The following is a 24388-nucleotide window of genomic DNA, read 5'->3' as shown; positions in this document are numbered from 1 at the left end:
AGCAAATTTAATCAACAAATAAAAATAAAAATGTCATCATTGCCCTTAATAAAATGCTGGCAAAGTGGCAATCACTCTGTTCCATCAATTTTGTTCTATATTTTAAGAAGGTACACTGTTGTATAAGAAGAACCGGGATGCCATTGTTCTCTCTTCTTCTTCATTTTGATGAAATCAAACATTGTTTCTTTCTAAAAGCTTGATGGAAGTGGTAAAGGCCTCAAATGTTTAACATTCTTAATGGAGGTCAATTAAGTAAATTGGTTACAAATCATAGGGGTATTTTAGAAATCTTTGAAACCAAGACTAAGTAAATGACCAAAAATAATATAACATATTTTAATTCATCATTGACCCGGTTGGTTGAACCAATGATCTAGTGATCATAGCCACAACGCTGCTTTGGGTCAACTTCTAATCCACTATATTATAAAAGACTGTTGGCTATCAGTTTATGACCTATCTACTTGAACAGAAACTGTTGATCAATATGCTCAGTTAACATCATAGAGTGACCCATTGGCCCAAATGATTGAATCATCGACCCATTAATTTGTTGGGAATGCGGTTCAACCTCGGGACCAGGTTTTAAAACATTGATTTTTACTCTACGGGGGGTGGGGGGATATATCCTTATCAGCAACCTTGTGAAAAAGCCATATTTAAGTAAAATTTGATCAAGGATCCTTGTGAGTGTTTAAACCATGGAAAAGTTGTGGTGATTTGGGCACGCCATCAAAAAAGTATACTAAAAAGAAGGTACTCCACTGTGAGCCCAAATTTCTTATTCACTTTTTTCTATTCATTCTCTATCCACAATGAATTGAAATTATACATCTCTCAATTTATAATAAAAATGTGTGACTCTAATTTGCAGCGGATAAAGAGTGGATAGGAAAAGTGAATAAAAAATCCCCAGTGCTCCAGTGCATCCACTAATATTGGTTGCATGATAAATCAAGATCTCAATTAATTCTGTTAAAATCTATTTATTTTTTATTGGTTATGATTCATAAAATATATTTTCATGTTTAATAAGATGTATTTTTTATTGACTACGATTCACAAAATATATTTCCATGTTTAATAAATCATGTATTTTACTGTAAGGTGCAGCGGATGCACCATAGTTTCTATCTTAATTTTAATGTGTTTAAGTTGTAAAAAAAAAACTTTTAAATTTAAATTTATATGGGTAAAAGGTTTATTGATGAATCCTTTATTTTCTCATGCTAACTTTCAGAGCATAAACTGAGAAAGGTACCTTTGTTAATAAGCAACCCTAAACCCAAATATTAAGAAAAAAAAATTCCTTGATTATTAATTGACAATTTATGTTTTGAAAGGACCAAATAGGTACTTTAGCTGAATAAACTGAATGAACTGAATATAAGTTGTTAATTATGAGGTTTTAGGTCATTTAATGTCAGAAGCTGAAATTGGGCTGATTATTATGTACACAAACATGTCATTATTTAATTATTTTATCTACTGAAGAACAAAGCTTTAAATTAATTACTTCACCCAGTTCAGCTATTATCAAACAGCCCCTTAATCATTACTTAATATCAAGACTACTTTCCAAATATGAACCCACTGTTAATCTGTTATGACTAAACCATCCCTTGTACATTGCACATGGCATGTTTATTTGTCCTTCAAACGTGATTCCCACCATAATGATCAAACAAGTGTGTTTAACTATCTCGAGTTTACTTATGTTCTGGTTTCATAGAAAATAAGAGAGGAATAGAAGGTTGATAGGAAATTCATAAGGCACTTGTACAAAGCTTCCTAAGAAAGTTTGCTTAGGCTCTGTTTGGGAAGACTGTTAATACAAATATTTGCACTCTTTTTAATTGAAGCCTTAACATTCTATTTCTCTCTTATTTTCTATCAAACCAAACACAGTTTTAAGAATGGGAGGAGAGAAATAGGAACAGCAAAAAACCAGGCTGGATCTCATCAAATGGGATTTCCTGCCCACTACTCTCTATTCACACTCTACCCGCCTTGAATTGCAGCCACACATCACCATCTTATATGGCAAGATGTGCTGGTAGAGAAAGTGATTAGGAAATCTGGGTTCATACACTAACTCTTTATACAAAGCTGTACAATAACCAATGAAAATTCATCCAAATTCATGGAGATAGTTTTGGTTCGTTGATCAAATGCTCAAATGTTGATGGAAAGTTCTTGAGTCACTGCTATAGCATAGAGTTTCTGAAGAACTTTCCCTAATTTTCTGTTTCTCTCTATTTTTATATCAAACCAAACACAGCTTTGAGAACGGGAAAGTGATGAAAGCAGCAAAAAGCCGTCTGGATATCAAAAAACTAATTAGCTCCTTGTACCAAGGGGTACACTAAGTCACTAACCAATGAAAATTCAGTAGAGTTTAGCCAACCACCCCATGAATTTTGAAGACATTTCATTGGTGAGTATACACCTTAGTACAAGACATTAAGTGTATGAGATCTGGATTGGCAGTAAGCAAAATGGTTTTATTTTATGTGGCCATTACAAGTTGACAACTAAAATCTAACACTTACGTTATGTTTGGTTTGAAGGAAAGAGTAGGGAAAGGAAGGGAAATGCAGGGAAACCTATACAAGATTTGTAAAGGTTTCCCTTTCTTTCCTTTTCTTTCCCTATTTTTCCTTCAAACCAAACGTAGCTTTAGAAACAGAACCCTGATCTAACTAGTTAAAATAGGTTTACTTATCAGGACATCAGTTGTGCCCTATAATTTACTTTTCTAGGGCAATTTTTTTTCACCCAAATAGAACCCTATTATTTTCACCTTTTACAATGAATAACTATGATTTTAGCATTGCAGAAAAGAAAATATGATTTAATATATATCGTTCACATCTTGTCTAAGTGAAAATATAAGAAATCTCGTGGATGAGGAATAGAGCGAGAGCAAAACCAGAGAGGGAATCTGTGGCCCCTATTGTCTAAAAATAATTGGTGAGAGATAGGAATTATCTTCCCCCAATGTATTAAATTGTGAAACCCAAAAATTTCTTGGAACAGGAAAACTTGTGGAAAAGTTTGTAGTAATGACTGAATTTTAACGATAAAAAGGGTAATAAAACAGTAGATGTGGGCAAGAGGTGGATCATAATGTCACAACCAACAAAGAAAAGGGACAGCTCAAAACCTAATCACAGTCATTGGTCCATCATTGGTTGAAATTTTCTTGGTTCTGAGTTTCGACATAGACTACATATGTGACAGTGGGGTTAGGGGGGGAGGGGGTTGAATTCTTCTTTCTTTCTTCTTCTTCTAATTATTATTATTATTATTATTATTATTATTATTATTATTATTATTATTATTATTATTGTTGTTGTTGTTGTTATTATTGCTAACTGAGGATAAGTGGTTTGCATCCATCCTTTTGATTTGTACCTTAAGCTTCATTTGGAGGGAGTACAAATACAAATATGTACTGCAAATACATATAAAATCATACAAATATAAGGTTTTGCACTCTACATATTTGCATTTATACTCCTTCCAAACTGAGTTTTTTTCTCAATTATTGCCAGTGATATTTTTATCACTATTGGTTGTGATTTTTTTATTTATTTCGGAGTTTTCTCTGTTAACATAAAATCTCTCTTATTTGGTTGTTTTTATTTATCTTTTTTGTTAATTTTCCTCCTATACTATGGGTGTGTCACTTTACCATCCACGCCAAAAAGCTGCTCTATTAGCCTTTTGGTAGGAAAATGGACAGAAAATGGTCATATTCACATCATATAATTAACCTATTAATTTTTTCAAAATGCCCAAGTTTCCTTGTAAATGTAGTTGCCCTTTATCTTATTCATTTGACATTTCAAAAGGAAAAAAAGGGCTTGTTTTTCACTTTACTTCTCCTGCCTCTTTGGTGGTGAGAAGCTTTTTCTTCTAGAGACCCTAGGTTCCTTTCTTTTGTTGGGTTTGAAAACATAACCCTGATGATGCACATGTGAAACATAGTTAATTCGATCATTTCATTTTGGCCATTAGTGCTGCATAACTTGCACAAATTTTAGGGGTTTCTGCAACTTTTGATAGTTTAGATGATAAAGTGGAGATATTCCCCAATCCCCATAGTAGAGGGGGGATTTTTGGTATTTACTCTTTTTTATATCTCCAGGCTATGTTTAGAAAAGGTAGAGAAAAAGTGTGAAAATCTATACAAAATTTGTACAGGTTTCCTTGCCCTTCTCTTCCTTTCCCTACTTTTTCCTTAAAACCAAACATAGCTATAGGGATGCTACTCGGGCAGATTTGGGTTGAGCATTTGTTCAAATTTGAAAGGGCACAACCCTACTTAGGCCTGTTGGTAAATTCTTCGAATCGAGTATCTGATTTAAACCTAAGTTTTTTTCTGGTGGGCAATCATATTTAGGGTTGATCCATTCTTGAAATAACTTCCTTTTGGAAGCCCTAAGGCTTAAGGGTGGATTCATTCTTAAAATAAATAGTTTTGCCATGTAGGGCAACCTATTATATTGCCTAATTGATTGAATATTCACCCTGGACTAATGATAAAGCAATGTATATATTAAAGAATTTGATTGATTTTATTTGTTTTTGGATAAAAAGAATAGAAGAGTTACACAAAACGGAGGAAGAAACTAACCCTATCAGATTGGAAGGGCCTCTGGACCTTCTTCCCACTATTTGTTCCCACATTATGTATTGAGAATATTTTCCTATATGAATGAAAAAGGAGATATTCCCAATGCATGGCTGTTATATCCCATGGGTAGGAATGTGGGAACTGGTAGTGGGTAGCAGATCCAAGCCCATTAGAAATTAGAAGAACCCTCATCATGGCCAAGGTTGATATACCAATCTGCTGTTGCATTCTCCTCACAAAACGCATGCATGAATCGGATGGAACAGATCTGCTCCTCATACAGGGGTGCCTCACAGGCACATAAATACTAACTTATGTAAGTATGAGAGATGTTCCCAATGCATGATAGGTATTGCTTACCTACAAAATACTAACTTATTGTTCAAAAGTTTGAAATATTCAAATGGTTCAGATAACCAAATTAAATTATTAAATTTCCTTCTTTCATATCATTGTTTCTACATTTGGTTGCAAGTAAAAAACATAGGAAAATGAATAATATACTGATAAAGTGTAGATCAATAGGGGGAAATGAGTCTTTTCCTAATTTTTCCTTGTGGTTGTCTTAACTAAGAAAATGAATCTTAGTGACATAGGCATATATGGGTGTCATCATCATATGAGTACATGGCGAGGATTAACCCTCTTTATTGGAAATTGATTGACTTGCCAAAAATTGGAAGAAATGCTAATTTCTCAAAACCACTACTTAATTTTTGAAAACCACTAGAAAAGATCTCTGCAATGTATGGGGTTCCGATACCATATCTTCCCCGCATCTAAGATTTTCCCAATTTTATACTTAAATTTTTGCTTTTAAAATTTAAAAAATCACAAAATTCTAAAAAGGTTGAGAAAAAATACGAGAAGTCTGATTGTTTTAAGTTGAATTTTCATGAAAATTGTTCATTTTCCCAATTTTCTATATTTCAATTATTTCGTACTTTTATAAACTGCTAATTTATTTATGATGTCACCATGCCTGCATCATTGTGAAACTGCCAAACCTAACGACTGAATCTGACCAGAAATCGCTAATTGGTCCGGCCTCAGAAAACAATTATTTTCCCCGTAAAATGATGACACAGTAAAATAAATCATAATTTTCTTATTCTCCGGCGTTTGCTTCTAACAACTTTTGAAAAAACTAACCTAGATGATCGAGACATATGCGGGTGTAATGATATTTGAGGTGGGCCCCTCGAGTCTCACTCTAGAAAATGACTTGCGGAAAATGATAATCACCCCTCTTGAGAAAATGACTCTGGAAAAAATGAAAAATCACACCAAAAACTCATTTTCCGGAAATTATTTTTTTCCCCTGACAATTCCGTGATACCAAAAATAGTATTTTCCACGTTAGCCCTCGGTTTCCCTACACTTTACACAAGGGAACAGGACGGGGAATCCTGACCAGTGGCCAGTATGGACCGGTGGGCCACGGCACGGTAGATTTCGGGTCAAAACGCGGAATCTGCGATCCTTCGGTTTCGGTCCACGAATCCAACGGTGTAGGCTGGTGTCTACGGTGGTCCAGGATACAGCAAAAAAAAGGGAGGCAAGAGAGTACAAAGAAGCACCAGAGCGCCAACCTCGAGGCTTATAAAAGGAGAAAGTCCCAAGCAGCTAACCCGTGCGGGCAGGCAACAGCCCGAGCCCCGAAGCTAAAGAAGAAAACTAGGGTTTTGGGAGATGGCGATGTGTTACTGAGGCCATATGGATATGGTACAGTACTGTACAGCTAAGCTAAGCTAAGCATCTCACCCTTTAAAATAAATATTAACAAAATAAAATTCTCGATTTTTTTTTTGTTTTTATTTTAGAAAAATTTAAAAGGGAAAAAAAAACCCCAAAAATTCGCGTCAGCTCTCAGCTATGTGTATATATATTTCTCCAATACAGACTCCCTCCCACGCTTGACACTCTCCGTGAGTGATTGTGTATCTGACCTCTCTCCTTCTGCCTTCCTGTCTCTCGCTTTCTCTCCTCTCTCCTTCTCTCTATCTCTCTCACAGTGCTCTCCTCCTTTCATGTCTGTCTCTCTTTAACGAATGGCGATTTGGGTGAACACGTGTCCGATCTAGGCCGGGAATTTAGATTCAAGCGGACTTTTTGCCGGGATCCGGTTGTCTTTTCCTTCTGTTTCTTTGTTTTCCCAGTGTTTTTTGTCATCGTAGTACTTGCAAGCTTTTATTATTGCTGGGCTGTTCTTTTACTCTCTGGTGATTTCAGCTCATCCATCCGCGGCAGATGAGGCTGATCGCCGGAATCTGAGGTGGGTTTAAATGGGTTGTTGGCTTTCGGCCGGAATCTGATCGGAGGAGTCTGACCATCAAATCCAAAACTGCGAATTACGGAGACAAACTGTGATGGATTGTTGCGTGTTGTCTGTCTGCTTTTTTTTTTTCTTTTTTCATTTGGGGAAGGTAATTAAGAGAAAAACAAAACGGGTTTTTTGTTTTTAGTTCTTAGGGGAGGTGGGGTTTCAGGTTTGTGTGTTGTAATCAGAACTGCAGATTCTTATGCGGCCATCATGTCATCGTTCTACGTTCAAACCACTAGTAACACGCCACGTTGGCACATTCTCGTGGTCATCAATCTGAAGACGGTGCATGAATCTTCGTTTCTACTACTACCTACTACCCAGACCTCTCTTAGCTCTCCAACTCCTCTCTCTCCCTCTCTCTCTCTCTCTCTGTTTTTCAATCCCCCTCTTTCCCTCCTTGTATTTTTTACCTGCTTTTTCTCTGATTTGGGTTTTATATTGATTTTTATATATCTTCAAGTCTAATCAGTATATCGTGCATGGATTGATTGACAGTCGTTGTTTGCGGATGTAGCATCATCAAGATTCACATGTAAATACATGGCGGTTAAGTAATAATCTCTGCCCGAGTTCTGAACTGAGAATCTTGATGATGCTGCATCGGCAATAAGCGACTACACAAGAAAATTTATTGTACCACATTGGATGCGAAACCAGAGGTGAATTATCTGGGTTCTCTCTCTCTCTCCCGCTCTCACTCTCGGCTGTTGCTGGTTCAGTTTTCTTTCTGATAATTTTATCAAACCAAGGAGCTATCATCAGACAAAGATACTGATTTCGTGAGCTTGTTCAAAGATGGGATGATGATGATGTTGGCGATGGGAGATTGAAATGGGACTTGAACATGATTAGAAATCAATGTTCGAGCATCATAAAGTGCACAGAAGAGAAGAGGCAAGGGAAAATCGCTTATTGGTTAGTGTTTCTATTTCTTCTGTTGTCTGTGTGATGTTTCTTTGGAGTGTAAATGTTTGTTGTTCTTGATGGTGGTGGTGGTGGTGCTGTTTTTGTTTCTTGATAAAAACACAACAGTTTGGTGAAGTCCAGTGGCTATTTTGTGCCTTGATAAGAGGATATTAAATATGATTTGGATTAGTTTATGGCCTTATGGGCTGTGAAGGAGTAGATCTTTGAAACTTGCTACTCTCTCCCCCGGAAACTTTGAATGCAAATAATGGTGAGAAGTAAGAACTAGTCATTTAATCACTGCCATGGATGGGTTGCTTTAACTCTTTCACCCATCAGTCCATCACTGGTGTAGGTGGACCAACCTGGAGAGACATCTCGCCTATTGGTCCCCTTGGAAAAAAGTTCTCTCTCTCTAGACTCTCATTTGCACAGAGAAAAACCCTTATTCACACACACAAACAACCCAATACACACGCAAACACATTTGGTGCACCTGTTTTTTTCACCTCATCTTGGTTAACACTCAAAAGTTATCCAATGACCCTCAATTTTGCGTTTACACTTGCATTTGCTTTCATTGTTTCTAGGGTTGCTTGGGAGTTGGGAATATCCCCCATGAGAGTATGAAGATGAAATTATGTCAATGTGCTTGAGATATTTAGAGACGTGCTTCTCACCAGTCATTATAGTGATAATTGATTCATTTCTAGCTTCATAAAACCTTTCTACTCCTGCAATTATCCATTAAGGGATTCTTTGCATACTTCTTTGAAAAGATGAGTCTCAGTTCATCCTCGTCCTTCCTTTTCTTTTCCTGGGTAAACCAAGTTAACCTCATCAAGAAGTTACCTCTTACATCCTTCACTGATGGATTCAACTTATTTGAGCAAAGCCGTTGAGCTTCAAAATGTAGGGTATGTTCCCTTTTATCTGATGACCTAACTCTCCGTATATTCCTGTTGATTTATCTTTTCTACACAAGGAAATGGTTGTAATCACAAGGCTGTCGACCTCCGATAGCTCAAGGTGTTAGTATCCCATTGTAGTCATTTATCTGTTGGGATCATATTATCATGTAAATTGGGATTTAGGGTTTCTCGTTTAGAGTTTTGACTGTCTGTCTGGGTTGATTTGCTGTTATATATATATATATATATATATAGCATTTCTCTATGAATCCTTTGTTACGGACAAGCTTAAGTAATTGTTTTCATTCAGCAACTTGTTTGTTTCATATTTAGTTGGTGAAGAAAAAACTATAACTATCCCTTAACACATGATTGAAAGATACAATATTAATAGCTCTACTTAGTTCAAGTAAGGTTTTATGGTCCACTGGGTATCTGAAGGGACAAGTGGAATGGAATATTTCATTGAGGATAACAACAAGATCTCAGTAAGTCAGACGATTCACACCTATACAACTTGTCAATATTGCATTCATTGTTTTAATCAACTTGCTCTTTCTTAGCTTTAATCAACTTGCGTTTACTCAAAGTGGGGGAAGGTAGGATCTCATGGAAAAGATAAACTTCTGTTAAATTGGTCTACGATCTTAAGGCTGTGTTTGGTTTGATATAAAATAAGGGAGAAGCTGAAAGTTGAAGGAAAGTTCACAAGGATTTTTTGTGAGGTACCTCAAGAACTTTTCCTTAACGTTCTCTTTCTCTAAATTCCTACCAAACCAAACACAGCATAAATGTCATTTCTGCTTTCTTTTGTATATGTAAAATTGTTTTACTGAAGACTTCTCTAACTTAGACTACATTTAGGTAGATGACTTGTTAGCTTGATTAATCACTGGTTTATCTAAATATTAACATAAACTTGTAGATTGTATATGTGATTCTAAAGATTAAGCATAACAGAATCTTTCACATGTAGCTACAAGAAAGAATAAAACAAGGAAAGTCATGGCTATAACTGAGCTACAGCTGAAAAGAACAATCTGCTTAAACCCAGTTATTCCAGCCAATATCCTTTGAGAAAAGATATTATTGGGTTGAAGGACCAATCTCTGTAAGCTGTTCTTGGTCTGTGACCAAACTTAAGCAGGACCGGCCCGATGGTCATGGCTGTAGATCCTAATCCTTACAAAAAGCTGGCCTCTAGAATGTCTTTTAGAGGAACCAGATGGGGCATGGTCGCAAAATAAAGTTATTTCCTTTATGGGCCAAGAGGCTGATGAAGAATCTCAAGCCATGTCATGTGGGAGAGTTAGAGACAAAAGCTGTTGTGTCATTTGACAAATGAATGGAAGGACGAAGCTCTTTTTCTGCTTTTATGAGGTCATGGGAACACAGATGAATATGCTTCAAAGCAGTAAAGATGCAGCTTGCTTTACTGTCCCAATGATATATATATATATATATATATATATATACACAGAGAGAATACATGAAGTTGATTGAGGACTAAAATAATTCTACCCAGTTGTTTGTTAATTAGTACTAATATCTTGTCATTAGTTTGCTTTGGTATGGACTCATGGCTACCTTTTACTTTTACTGCAGATTAGCTTGTCAGAAATAAAATTACAGTCACTCGTGCAATGATACAACACAGGTATGCACATCTCTCCGAATATTTTGTTGTTTTTTTGTTTCTTTGGATGAAAGCAGTCACTAGTCTCTCATATAATAGGTTTTTCATATGAACAATTGTAAAACTTAATAGATGAATCATTCGAATAGAATTTAGTTGTAATAATTCACAGACATACCCTAAACACCGTCGGGTGATAACTGGGTGAATTGAGAAACTTTTTTGTCTGTTAGTGAAGAAGTTTTTGAGGAGATTTGTGAGATCTCTAATGGCTGAAGTTGTAGTATTTGATTAGTCTATTGACCAAGAGACAAAGCAATAGGAGTAAATAGAGGAACTGATTGGACATTCACCCATCATTTTGTGGTAGGAGAGTGTATTCAATTAGTCCTAATCTCCTGCATGGTGCTCATCAACATGAATCGCGTTTTGGGGTGGAATTCCCAAGAAACTGGCCCACAATTGATATTGGTTCAAGCGATTTTCAAGTGGGTCCCATGCGTTACATAAGCATGGGGTCAGCAAAATAGAGTGACTGGGATCCATTGAGAGTGAAAATGAAATCATTTTTCCTGAATTGGGGCAACATTCTGAAATCGAGATCCCTTGGGTTTCATGCCGATTTCAAAAATCAAACCCCAGTAATTGTCAACCTGGATCCGTCAAGTTTGAATCAGTTTGATTTAAGAAATTGGTGAAATCAAAATTGTTCAAATTGCATATAGGAAGCACATACACAAGAGAATGCCTTAGAGAGCTTCCATAAATAAGATAATGTCTTGAGCACTGTTTGGGGGAACATACTCTATTTCTATTGCATTCTCGTATATATATCTTTATCAACCTTCTGATGATTTCAACTATCTTTCCTGGCATGTTGTACGTACTATTTGCGATTTTCGACAAAGTTTTTTGTGGCCGGTCTCCAGTTCTGAATACTGTGGGCCAATTTATAGCTTATAAAAGGAGAATATGAAATTTCAAACTGCAGATGTACCCTAGCAATTATGATCCACTTTTTGAAATTTCTGTCTAAATGCATATGTTCTTTTTTTGTCCATTTCAAATGCATTACATTTCCATATTTTTATATTTTAATTAATCTTGTGGGCAAGAGAAGTATTTTGAGGGGTTTCTCTTTTCCGAATAAATAACTTGCATAAAAACTAATCAGCCTTTATCATCATTGTTTAAAATTTCAAACAATTAGCCTGGTCTTGTTTTTTTTTTTTTATAGAGTATTTTTGCATCTTATTACAAACTACTCGATTTGAAAGGAGTACAAATACAAATATATAGAGCGCAAATTTTATATTTTATATATATTTACACTGTACAAAATTGTATTCATACTCTTACCAAATTAGTCCTATAGGGAAGGGAGGTGGACAAAATATTTATTTTAAATCAATCAAAAAATTATTTATTTTATTAAAGTTTTTAATATTTTGCAGATAGGATGAGTAAATTAACTGAGTGACACACGGCTGCATATTCACTCTGTCACAAGTGAGACAGATTAAGCTTAATGCGTAAAGCAATTGTGGTTGACATATTAGTACGTTCAATTTATTGCTTGTACGTTGTCCCTCCTAATTGATCATGATACATCTACCTCAAAATTCCCAACCAAAGATTTCGATTTGGGACGTGATAGAATGGAACAGTGTTTGTAGTAATCCGTCTATGGCCCGACCCCCTCTACTGTTGGATTGGAATCCACACATACAGTTTACAATCCAATTGTAAAGGCCCAATGGGCCACGCTGTATTCTTCCACAGTCCATTGTGAAGGGTCAGTGGACTGTGGTCCCCATTCTGTGAGAGTGGTGGGCTGTCCCACGTGGCACACATGCAAGGTAGGGTCATTTTGTTGATCATAGAAGAATGGAAATAGATAAAATTTGGATGAATATAACACCAGCCCATCTACAAATGTCATATCGACGGATGATACACAAAGGATAGGTGTATAGGACAGTAAGGATCATATTTTGTCTAAAGGTGAGACTGACTATGACCAACACCATCTCTGTTTGGGTAATTTGCTCCCTCTCTTCTTACTGTAAAATCCTATGAGATCTCAATTGCCGGATACCAGAAAGGAAAAATGATTCAATGGAGACTAGGCTTGGTTGAGGGCCCCCTTCTCTCGGTCTCATGTTACAAATAGTGGCTTCTGGTAAGCTTTGCTGATCTATTGTTGCATGGTTTTCTCTAGGATAATATCACACAGTGGAACAGAAGTGGAGCTTCGATCTATTCTTTTATCATTGATTGGAAGAGCTGGTTTTTATTGAGCTTGACAATGAAATAGAAGAAGAGACTTAGTCAACAAACACCATTATTCAACGTTGGTCCTAGCTATCTGGGTCTTAGTAGGGGTAGACTAGATACGGTCTTAATTTTTAACAATTTTTTTTTTCTTTTGTAAAGTGGTCGTTATCGGGCTTCAACCCATGTTCTCATGCTTGCCAGCCTAAGATTTTATCATTATACCAAATAATGGCCCCGAAGTAATTAGGGGTGAGAAACATTGATGGGATGTATCAAAGGAAAAGACTTGGGTAGTGGTGCAACTTGGGAAGGGGTCAACCCGTGCTTGAATGAGCCAAACTGATTTTATCCAGACCTTGAATCAGGCTGGCTAGTATTGGTTAGGTCTGGTGGGTAGCAACCTTCATTGTAGAGATTCTAAGGTGGTGGGTTCGGGTTGGCCCTAACCCAACTCAACTCAATACCCCTACGGACCACTCCCAATTCCTCAACGTACAAAAGAATTGCAGGGAAGGACCTCAGAGATTCTGTGGGATGCGTCTTTCAGTGGAATTCATATTCTCATGGATCCATGGTCTCTCTTTTTTTCCTTGTTTCCCACTGTTTGTGCATTTTCTGAAATTTGCTGTTTTCTGTTTCATGTGTGGGTTCTTTCATGTTTGTCCTTCCGAGTATGAATCATCATCACCCATTCTTTCTTCATGCTTTGGTTTCGGATTTGGATGTGCCTCTCACTGAATTACTGTTTAGAAAGAAGGAAATGTGTCTTTCTTTTCTTTGCTTTAAAACTCTGATCTTGCCCCCCATGAATAGATAAGACCTTTGCGAGTTGATCCTAAGATGGCGGACTGAGGGGTGATTTGTTCAAGAGATCACCTAAACTCTCATTGTTCTTTTCTTGACTGAAAATTCGATGCCTTTATTGAATAAATCAGCTCATTAAATAGGAAATTACAGGAGAGTTTCCTTCTTGTATTTGGCTAAGGTAGTCTCTCTCTTATCGCAACTTAAACTTCTATCGAAACTCAAACTCCTACTTCTAAGGGAAACACAAAAATAGGGGACAAGGGAAAGGTACAGCTGGTGTGTGGGCCCCACTCTACGTTGGCGCGCGCAGTCTACCTTGTTGCTGCTGTGAGGTGCGTACTACTGTCGTGTGGTGCGTTCTACTGCCGAGTATTGTTGCCGTGAGGTTCATTCTGCTGCCGGGCGACTGGCAGACTGTACGGCGGCGCGCTGCCGAGTGGTGCATGCCGCCAGTGCCATAGCACGCTGCCGGGCGGTGCATGCCGCTAGATGCGCTGCTGCATGTGGTTGCGACGCAACGTGTTGCCGGGAGTCGTATCCTTAAGAGTACCTCCACAATTATGCACTGAAAACATCTTCCAATGTTCCAATAAATAACAACATCAAATACGAAATATATTCTTAATGCATGGCTGAAAGTGCTGTAAAATTGAAATAGAAAGAGGCTAACATATCGCATGTCACGAGGTGCAGAGAAGAGATACATGCATGAATGATGATGTATGTGGTGAACATCATGATTGCCTAGAGGAAAGTTGGTGGGATGTATGGAAAGTTAACCGAAACCGCGTCACATGTATGTCCACCAATCACAGCTCGTACGTAACATGGCCAGGTCACAAATCATGTCAAGGCATGTGAGCATGTCATACAAACATGTATACATTCCCCCTTGACGATTGACCATTCAAACATCTCACATTCTACGCCACATAAGTCACTGTACACTATGAGGGCCATGCGTGCAGTAGCAGTGGCCCGGTCCCGTCCCAAACACTTGTTCACGCACAGAATCTTATTGTATATTATATTTATTATTATAAAAAGTAAGAATAGTTTGTAAAAGTTCTGAAATTTTTATTGACTAAAATATTTTTTTTTTTTGAAATCTGGTTACTTGCTGGGAGCGTAAAAAATGTAAGTTGATTACATGCATTTAATGTTTTCTCGTTAAATTCCATTTATCCGCGTTAAATCATATATTTAAAGCATTAATTTATTTTCATCATTAAGTTCTACTGATTAAATCCATACATAATAAATTAATAATTTCAATAACATGAGAATTTATATTTTTAAAATCTACATGAAAAAATAGTGTTTCTATTTAGGTGATAGTAAAAATTAAACCATTTTGGATCAAATACGTCAATTCATGTTGTCACAATTAAACAATAAAAAGTGAAAAATAGATAAAATGCAAAAAGAAATGTAAAAATTAAATAAAATTTTGTAAACATTTTTAGCATCATATATTTGACATATTAAACAATAATAAGGGTGTAGAACTTTTTTACTAAACTTCCCCTATATTTGAATTGTGTCCCTCTTTAATTGTGAGTAGTCAATTGGGTGAATTCATGATGTCATATTAAATAGTCGTAAAGAATAATTCTTTTTATTGATAATGGAAATGAAATACCTATTTTGAAACCAACCAAAAAATGACATTGATTTCCTATTTGGTTGGAGTCAATAGTTCAACTTTTAGGTCAAATGTATCAATATTCGATATCATAATTAAATAATAAAAATTAAGAAAAGATAAAATGAAAAATACATAAGTTTTGCAATAAAAACATTTGGGCACATCTCTAATGTTGTATATTCAGCATATTAAACAAAAACAAGTGTGATAAATAAGAATGATTTTTATACATATGGAAATATCAAAATTGTCAAAAATGTAATTTCAATTTAGTCCCTTTTTAATTGTAAGGGCAAAAAATGTGATTTGAATTATTAGTTTTCACCTCGTTCCAATCTCTCACATTAAGTCATATATTTGGGGTGTTAACGCCCATTCTCTCTTATTAAGTCTTATATTCAAGTTAATTTTTCACTAATAAATGCTACTAGTTAGATATATGTCCAATACTTTAAATAATATAAAACCATAATATAAGTGATGACTAAGCAATTCAACTATTTGAATCAAATTGGTTAGCCTATGAAGTCATAGTTGGATATTAAAATATTTAAATGGAAATAAATATAAAAATTTATAAAACTTTAGAAAAAATTAGACAAATTTATGAAATTTTTATTAATCAAATTAAAAAGTAACAGTAATAAACAAGAATTATTTTTATTGATGATGAAAATGAAATACATATTCTAAAACTTGCCCAAAAAGAAATTATTTTCCTGTTGGACGGAGATCAATAGTTTAACTTTTGCGTCAAATGTGTTAACCTTTTATATCATAATTAAATAATAAAAAATAATGAAATATAAAAACACTAAAATGAAAAAAATAGAAAAGATTTACAAAAAAAAAAAGAATATTTGGACACATGTACAATATTATATATCTATCATATTAAACAACGTTTGTGTACACACAAATAAAAAAAAATTACAGAAAAAGTTGAACACGTATATAATTCTATATTTATGCTACTACTAAAAACATGAATAAGATTGTAAAACTTTCTTTTAACTAAAATTATACCATTTTTTGAATTTAATCTTTATTTAATTGTGAGATTTAAAATATAATTTCAATTATTACTTTTTACATCATTTAATTTTCTCTCTTTAAATCCTACATTTTTTTGATAAATAAACAAAAAAGATACACTATGAAAATAAAACATTACAAAAAGAAGAGTCCAATTAAACAGTTAGGCTTGTCAATAATACATAAAACTTTGCAGCCCAATATGAGGTGTTTACATAATCAGATTTGGATCTGGCAATATACATTCAAATAATAATAAAAAATAAAAAAATACATAATTTTTATAAAAAAAATTGGATACATTATTACTATCATTGTGATCATATAGAATTACCACGTGCAAAGCATGTACCTATTTACTAGTATCAGAAAAGCTACTGATTTCCAACACTCCTTTATTCATGAAGCTTCAACGTAATGGTTACCGAGTTAAATAATGAGGTGCTAAAATAAGTATATATTCCTCAGCAAGATCTTGGTCGAGTGCTGGGTTTAATTTCACGAGGCATACTGCCTAAGGAGTCCTAAACCATATAGCTGTGGTTGTTTTAAAATTAGAGTTGGAGAAATTTTTAAATCTATCTCGTCAAATTAGGGTTTTGATTCAGTGCTCTAATCTAATTACAGTTGGTCAATTGAAGTGTGACTCAGTTGTTACCTTAGCTGGTTTATTTCAGTAGATATGTCGATTTGATTTTCGCAACTACCAACTTTGGGGAGAGGGGGTATTAGTGTGGTGCTGTGCTATTCAGATCGCCTCTATGGGGGATTCGGGCGTATCACCAAAATAACATAAAACAGTTGAAATTCGCAAATATTTTACCGTTGTTTAAATTATTTCAGCAATTCTCTTTCTTGACACAATATTCCTTATTAGTGCAAGTTAATTCATATATAAACCCTAAGCTCTAAACATTAAGCCCCTATATCCATTATCCCTAAAATTAATGTATAAAATGCATTTTGCTGGATGCATGTCCTCCAATCCGGTTGGAGCCAAATATTGTTCCTCATTTCTTGTTTTTCTCTTAGATTGTGTTTGGCTTGAAGGAAAAAAATAGGGAAAGACAGAAAAACCTACACAATGTTTGTAAAGGTTTCCTTACATTTTCCTTCCTTTCCCTATCTTTTCCTTCAAACTAAACATACAGCCTAAATGTTCTCACCTCCTAAACTTAGAATTATTGGATCAGAGTTAACTCACTTTAGCATTAGCATGTGCACGGGACATATAGTTAATGTGCTTTAGGAGTACTATACATACATTACACTAAAACATGTCACCCTTTAAATTTAGAACTTCTCATGCATATATACACTAATGGATACATCTGTACATATACATTCATATCTATACTACTATTAAAAGCAAGAATGAGAGGGTGTAACTTTCATTTGACCAAAGTATGCCTATTTTTTGGATTTAGTCTCTCTTTCTAATTGTCAGAGAATAAAAAGTAATTTGAGGTATCCCTTTTCACCTCATTCATTTCTTTCTCACTAAGTCTAATATTTGAGGTATTAACTTCCACTATCTTTCATCTTATCCATTTCTTAATTAAAATATCCTTATTTTTTAATTCACACTCTCTCTATTTGTGAGGGCAAAAGAATGTAATTTGAACTACTATATTTTACCACATTCAATTCCATTTCATTAAGTCTAATATTTAAGGCATTAACTCCCATTCCTTCCCATTGAATACTATATTTAATCTATTCTCACCATTAAATTCTATCAACTAGATCTAAATCTAATACTTTTAACAATATAAGTCCTATATTTTTTAAAAATTGATGCAAAAATGAAATCATTCTTTTGTATTGGTGGTGGGTAAGCAATTCAACCATTTGGGTCAAATGAGTTAACCAATGTTGGTATAGTGAAATAATAAAATTTTTATAATAGAAATATACATACAAAAAAACCATAGAGAAAATTGAGCACAACTTTATCTCATTAATCATATTAAAGAAAAATTAAGTGTGTTAAAGAATTGTTTTCATTGATGATGGAAATGAAATAAATATTTAAAACTAACCCGAAAATGAAATTATTTTCTTGTTTGGTGGAGAGCCAGTAGTCCAACCTTTTGAGTTATTCAACGTGTCAACCCCTAATGTCATAATTAAATAAAAAAAGTTAAAAACATAAAACAACAAAAAACACAAAAAAAAATTTGTTGAAAAAACATTTGGGTACATTTTTGATATCATATATTCATCATATTAAACAAAAACAAAGTATTATAAATAAAAAATATTTTATATGCAGAAGTATAAAAAATTATAAAATAATGGTAACAAATTGTTACCACAGAGTTCACATATAACTCCTCTCTGTTCTCACACATGTGCACATTTATTTTTAAATTAAATCATTAAAATATAATAAGTTAAAGTCGTATTTTTTTCTCCAATTAGTCTATTCTTAAATCTCTCTTTCTCTCTGTCTCACCCATCTTGATATTCAATGTTTATAACATCTCCCATCCCCTTTAAATCTCTCTTAATCCCTTTTGGTTCTTTCTAATAGAGGTATAAATAAGATGCGTTGGGTTAGGTTAAGGGCCAACACTAAATATGAGCCCTTGCTTGGACTCAAAGTAATGTCAAAATCCAAGTTTGCCCACCCAGTACATGGGATGAACCCAATCTTCTTTTCAAATAAAAGTCTAAAGAAACCATTGTTCTTCTCCATGGATTATTAGATCTTCTCTCTATTTTAACAATATAATTTAATATAGATTTGTTTCACGAATTGTTCTGGTTCCGTAATAAAATGCAATATGAAAGCACCGATGTGAGCCTTCGATTACATTAAGAACTAGAACTAGCTAGAGAACCTTAACCCCACAATCTTAGTGGCAACGGGATGTGATCCCAGGTCTCTACTACAGATAGCCTTGGTTCTCATGCTAAGTAATTGATTCATATACTTAACATAATATATTAGATATATAAAAAGGAATAAATTTGAAGTCCAATAACTAAGAAAAAGGAAATTATTTTTTCTACTACTTTATACATAAGACTAGAAATATATAAAGACTTCATGACTCACTATTATTTTTTTCTTTAAAATATATATGTTTAAACAACAGTCCATGCATTGCACGGATCACCGCTAATAATATTATATAAGCAAATATGTACAGGTGACCGATTTCAGGTTCGGCCAGGTTGCTTAAAGCCTCAACCTCAACCTAACATTTTGAAAAAATAAAAAAAGCAATTCAATGTTTTTAGTCAATAAGGCAGCAATTGAATCTCTTCATACAACTCAAATTCTTATATATTCCTACCCTCGGAAAGGCATCTTTCGGTGGTATGTGGATAAACAAGTGCTCTGGCTGAATTATTTTGAATCCTTTCTGGGTTTTGAATTTTGAAATTGCAGTACCACTAATGGGTTTTGAATGCTTCGAGCATCAAAATATTTTGTTAATATGGCTGCCAACTTTGGTTGCAATGTTGGGTTTCAACTAATCTCTCCATGCAGCATGGTTTATGTTCTGCCGAAACATTCCGTTTTCTTTCTATGACTATTGGATTGAGCTCGACAAGATTCAATTAGTCCCCATCTCTTTCGAAATCTTTTCCTTGTATATATTGCTTGGCAAGAATGATGTACTTGATTAGGTTGAGAATATTTAGGATGTTTAATCTTTGGTTGTGTATTTGCCGGGTTGAGCTTGAATTCTGTCTGTTTGCAGGGCGAACTCAGTGGCACTGGGTGTAAATTTTAGTTTACTTTTACTTTAGATTTGACTTTTCTTGTTGTTTGTGAGAAGTGTGAGAAATCAAATAGGATGAAAAATGATGTTGTTTCCAGCTTATATGAAAGAAAATGAGGTAGGAAGCTGGGTATTTGTTTAGGAGTAAATTAGGAACCAAGATGATGTGATCTCCACATTGGGTGTTCTCAAGTCGAGAAATAGTATTAGGCTCGAGCTTGGCTCAACTCGAGCTCGATTTCAAGGTTTTGCATTCTACATATTTATATTTGTACTCCTTCCAAACAGATCCTTAGCAAGTCTTTGTTGTAAAAACTATTCACATGATTCATCTACATCAAGGTTTGAAATTTCGAACCATATGCTCGATACGGGGCATATCGTATCGTATCCTTGAAAAACTGATACAGGATATGCATGGAAATCGGGTGTCTCATCTTTCTTCATGCGTATTGGACATGTATCGGGGCGTATCGGTAGCGTATCGATGAAAAAGATACGGCCAAAAACTGGAAAAAAAAAAGGGTAAAGCAAGTTTTCTTTTTCCCTGAAATAAGCCTCTTTCACCCCCCAAATGACTCAAATTCCAAATCTCATTCCTAGAGTGCTAGATTTTTAAAAATTTGAAAGAAACAAGTGTGAATCGTTAACATTTTTTCTTGAACATTTTTCAAATTTTGAAATAATATGACAAAGATAGGTAAATGTTTTCAATTTTTATAATATCTTGTGATTTCTTTTTTTTTTCTTGAATGTTTAAATTTATGTTGATCTACATTTCTTTTATTAAAAATCACAATCTTTTGTGTGTTATAAGTAGATTTATGGAAATTTCATGAAGATATTTGGGAAAAATATAAATTAACAAAAAAATTAAAAATGTAATTTTTACTCTGCCAATAAAGACTAACTATGTTCTAGATCTATGAATTTATCTATTATATCGATAGGGCAATTGAAAATTCTTCTTTAATTTTTTTTTCCATTTTTATAATTAAAAAATAAATAACAAATAATTATATTTTATCATTTGATCACAACAATTGAATATATTATAATTTTATGGATGGTCTATCATATCCATAGACCAATGGAAATATCTTCTTTAATAATATTTTTTTATTTTTATATTTTTAGAATTAAAAAATAAATAAGTAATTAAATATATTCTATCATTTGATCGTAATGATTGAATATATTATAATTCTATGGATGATGTTTCATATCCACAAGGCAATTGAAATTTCTTCTTTAATAACTATTTTTTGAATATATATGTAATGTTTGTTTATTTTTTATAATATTTGGAAACAAATAATAAATAATTATTAATTATATTTTCACTTAGAAGTTGTACCAATGCATGTTTTACGGTTGGATAGGAGAGTTGGCTTTTTCCCATCACATAAAACATTAAAAGTTAAGAGTTATAATTTATAAATTATAGTTAAGCATAGGATTTTTAATAAAATTATAATTAACTACAATATATTTCTTCATAAACCATTAAAATATATTAATTTAATGTATATCAATCTCATTGAGGTTGTATATTTAGTGTATCTAAGGCGTATCCCAATATGTCTCTTAAAATTATCTTTCTGATACACTTGACGTTTCCGATAGTTTGAACCTTGATCTACATCATGTATCTATTAATCTAACTAGATTATGTGCCATGAGGCCTTTGTATAAAGTCTTGCTTCATGCCTTGGGTTGTTTATTTGACAAGGTTTACTGTATGATAAAGGCTAACAAGCATAGAAGGGGAACACAAAACCAATAAATAACACCCATTCCTATTTCAATTGTTAGGTTGGGTACAATCGGAATCTCATTTCCATTCTGATTCCAATTCTTGTCTATACTAAACCGACATTAGGAATAGACCATTGCACATGGTTTTCAAAACCGGACCAAATCGGATGGTCGGACTAGAAAAACTGGGAACCAGTCAGGTGATCGTTTCCGTTTTTCCCCAATACTGGATTTTTGCCAAAAAAACGTTGATTTGGTTAGCAAACTGCTGAGTCGTGCGGTTGAATTGTTTGAACCACTTAACGATTTTGACCATTTTTTATTTTTTTTAAATTTTTATTTTTATTTGCTAAAACGGGACGACCGTTCGACCCGAGTACTAGACCCCTGACCTATTCATTGTCTAGGTCGGTTTTAAAACTCTTGCCATTGCAATTCCATTTCCATGGGATTTTGATTTTAATTCTATCTATGAACCAAATGGATCCTTTGTGTTCCTATTATAACATAATTGCAATGTTAAGAAAAATTTTAGCATTATCATAAGCTTGAACATTTAGTGTAAATTATATATTAAAATATAGACATACCACTAAGCTACACCACAAAACTTTGACCAAGAAATTAGCAGAACCTGATGTATGCCACACAATCCTAGTTTTAGATTTTAGATAATTTTAGCAATATAAGGCGGCGTTTGATAACGCTGAATCCACCTCTTATCTCTGAAAAACTTGCTTTTTAGAGGTAATTGATGTTTGGGATCATGTCTTAAAGGTGGATCTGAATGCCACTTTCAGATCTGAAACCATAAGAGGTTGCCTAGCTACTTAATGCATTCAGAGGCAATTCAGAGCTGATAAAATGTCCTAAATGCCCTCCTATCATTTCTCAAATGACAAATTGTTTCTTGTAACCCAAATCCAAGCGCCAATTCACTTCCCGAGTTAAAGATTAAAGTCTTCCTTCTCCGATGTCGACAACTCTACCTGGGATGGTTTCTAGCTAAAACAATGCATTTTTTAGTTTTGTATTTTTATTTATTTTATTTTTGTCTTCTTTCTTCATGATGGCAACTTTACCAACGATTGTTTCCATTTCGCACAATGTAAAAAACAATGAATTTCACCAGTGACGATTTCCATTTCTCACTTCGTAAAGCTCTCCATTAATGGCGGACCTCAAGGAACACCTTCTCCTACCAAGATCTTGGCCAGTTGTAATCGAGAGCAATCGTTTAGACCCTCTACCTCCAACCAGTTGTTTTTCCAAGGCACTAACTTCCTAGGGATGAAGAAGCATGGCGAAAGTATGCATCTTTGTGTCGACACCTTTTGAAACTCTCACCTCATTTTTGTAGAATCGGTGACATCTACCAATTAGATACGCATGCGTAGCAGAGAAAAATTAGGACACACATTGATACACATGGAAACAGTATATATACTTCAATAGATCATAAAAACACATCAACGACACTAAATATAAGACCTCAATGAGGTATATATACAATAAATTAATATTTTAATGGTTTTATGAAGAAATACACTATAGTTAATTATAATTTCATTGCAAAACCTATGCTTAACTATAATTTATAAATTAAAATTCTTATGTTTTATGGGATGGTAAAAACACAACTCTCCTATCTAACCATAAAACATGCATTGGCATAACTTCTAAGTAAATATATAATTAATAATTATTTATTGTTTAAATAACTATCATTTATTTTTTATTTTAAAAATTATAATATATATATATATATACATTATATACAATATATTAAAAATCGTTATTAAAGTAGAAATTTCAATGCTTTATGGATATGATAGATCATGCATTGAATTATAATATATTCAATCATTGTGATCAAAAGATAAAACATAATTAATTATTAATTATTTTTAATTTTAAAAATATAAAAATATAAAAATATAAAAACTAATTATTAAAGAAAAATTCCAATTTCTCTATGGATATGATAGATCATCCATAGAATCATAATATATTCAATCGTTTTGATCAATTGATAAAATATAATTAATTATTATTTGTTTTTTAATTCTAAAAATATAAAAAATAAAAAATATATATTAAAGAAGAAATTTCAATTGCTTTATGGATATGATAGATAAACCCATAGATCTAAATCATATTAGGTCTTTATAGGCAAAGAAAAAAAAATTACATTTTCAAATTTTTTGTTAAGTTATATTTTCCCCAAAAATCTTCATGAAATTTCCATATATCTACTCATAACACCAAAAAAAAGAGATTTTGAATGTAAAAAATGTAGGTCAACATAGACTTGAACATTTGGAAAAAAATAGAAACCACAAGATATTATAAAAAATTGAAAAAAACTTACATATTTTTGCCCTACTTTTTCAAATTTTGAAAAACCTTAAAAAATTACTACTCACACTTGTTTCTTGCAAATTATTGCACATTTAGCACTCTAGGAATGGGGTTTGGAGTTTTAGAGTCATTCGGGGGGAGGGGTGAAAGAAGGCTTATTATTTTCGACTATATCTTTTTCATAATGTATTGGTCAATACTATTCAATATATCCCAATATAGTAGAAAAAAGATGATGCCACCAATTTTCCACCTTATCTTGTATGGATTTTTAAAAATAAGATTGGACGTATCATATCAAAATTTAAACCCTTGAGAGGAATTAATTAGTTGTAAAAAAA

The 24388-nt window shown here is 33.7% G+C and overlaps 1 long non-coding RNA gene across 2 annotated transcripts; it reads left to right on the top strand.

The window, feature by feature from the left end:
- The first annotated feature begins 6393 nt into the window (after positions 1-6393).
- On the top strand, positions 6394-17795 carry LOC104595082 (uncharacterized). 2 transcript variants are annotated; one of them, XR_734829.3, is made up of 2 exons: positions 6394-8794; positions 10394-17795. It is a non-coding gene; the product is annotated as an uncharacterized LOC104595082 (long non-coding RNA). The 2 variants fall into 2 exon arrangements; XR_734828.3 differs by having other exon boundaries at positions 6394-7886; positions 10394-14616.
- The last annotated feature ends 6593 nt before the right edge of the window (positions 17796-24388 follow it).

Source organism: Nelumbo nucifera, chromosome 2 (assembly GCF_055504915.1).
Source record: "Nelumbo nucifera cultivar China Antique chromosome 2, China Antique-T2T, whole genome shotgun sequence".
NCBI classification, from domain to species: Eukaryota; Viridiplantae; Streptophyta; class Magnoliopsida; order Proteales; family Nelumbonaceae; genus Nelumbo; species Nelumbo nucifera.
Note: the sequence above shows the minus strand (reverse complement) of the source record. Positions and strands in the feature narration are given on the sequence as shown.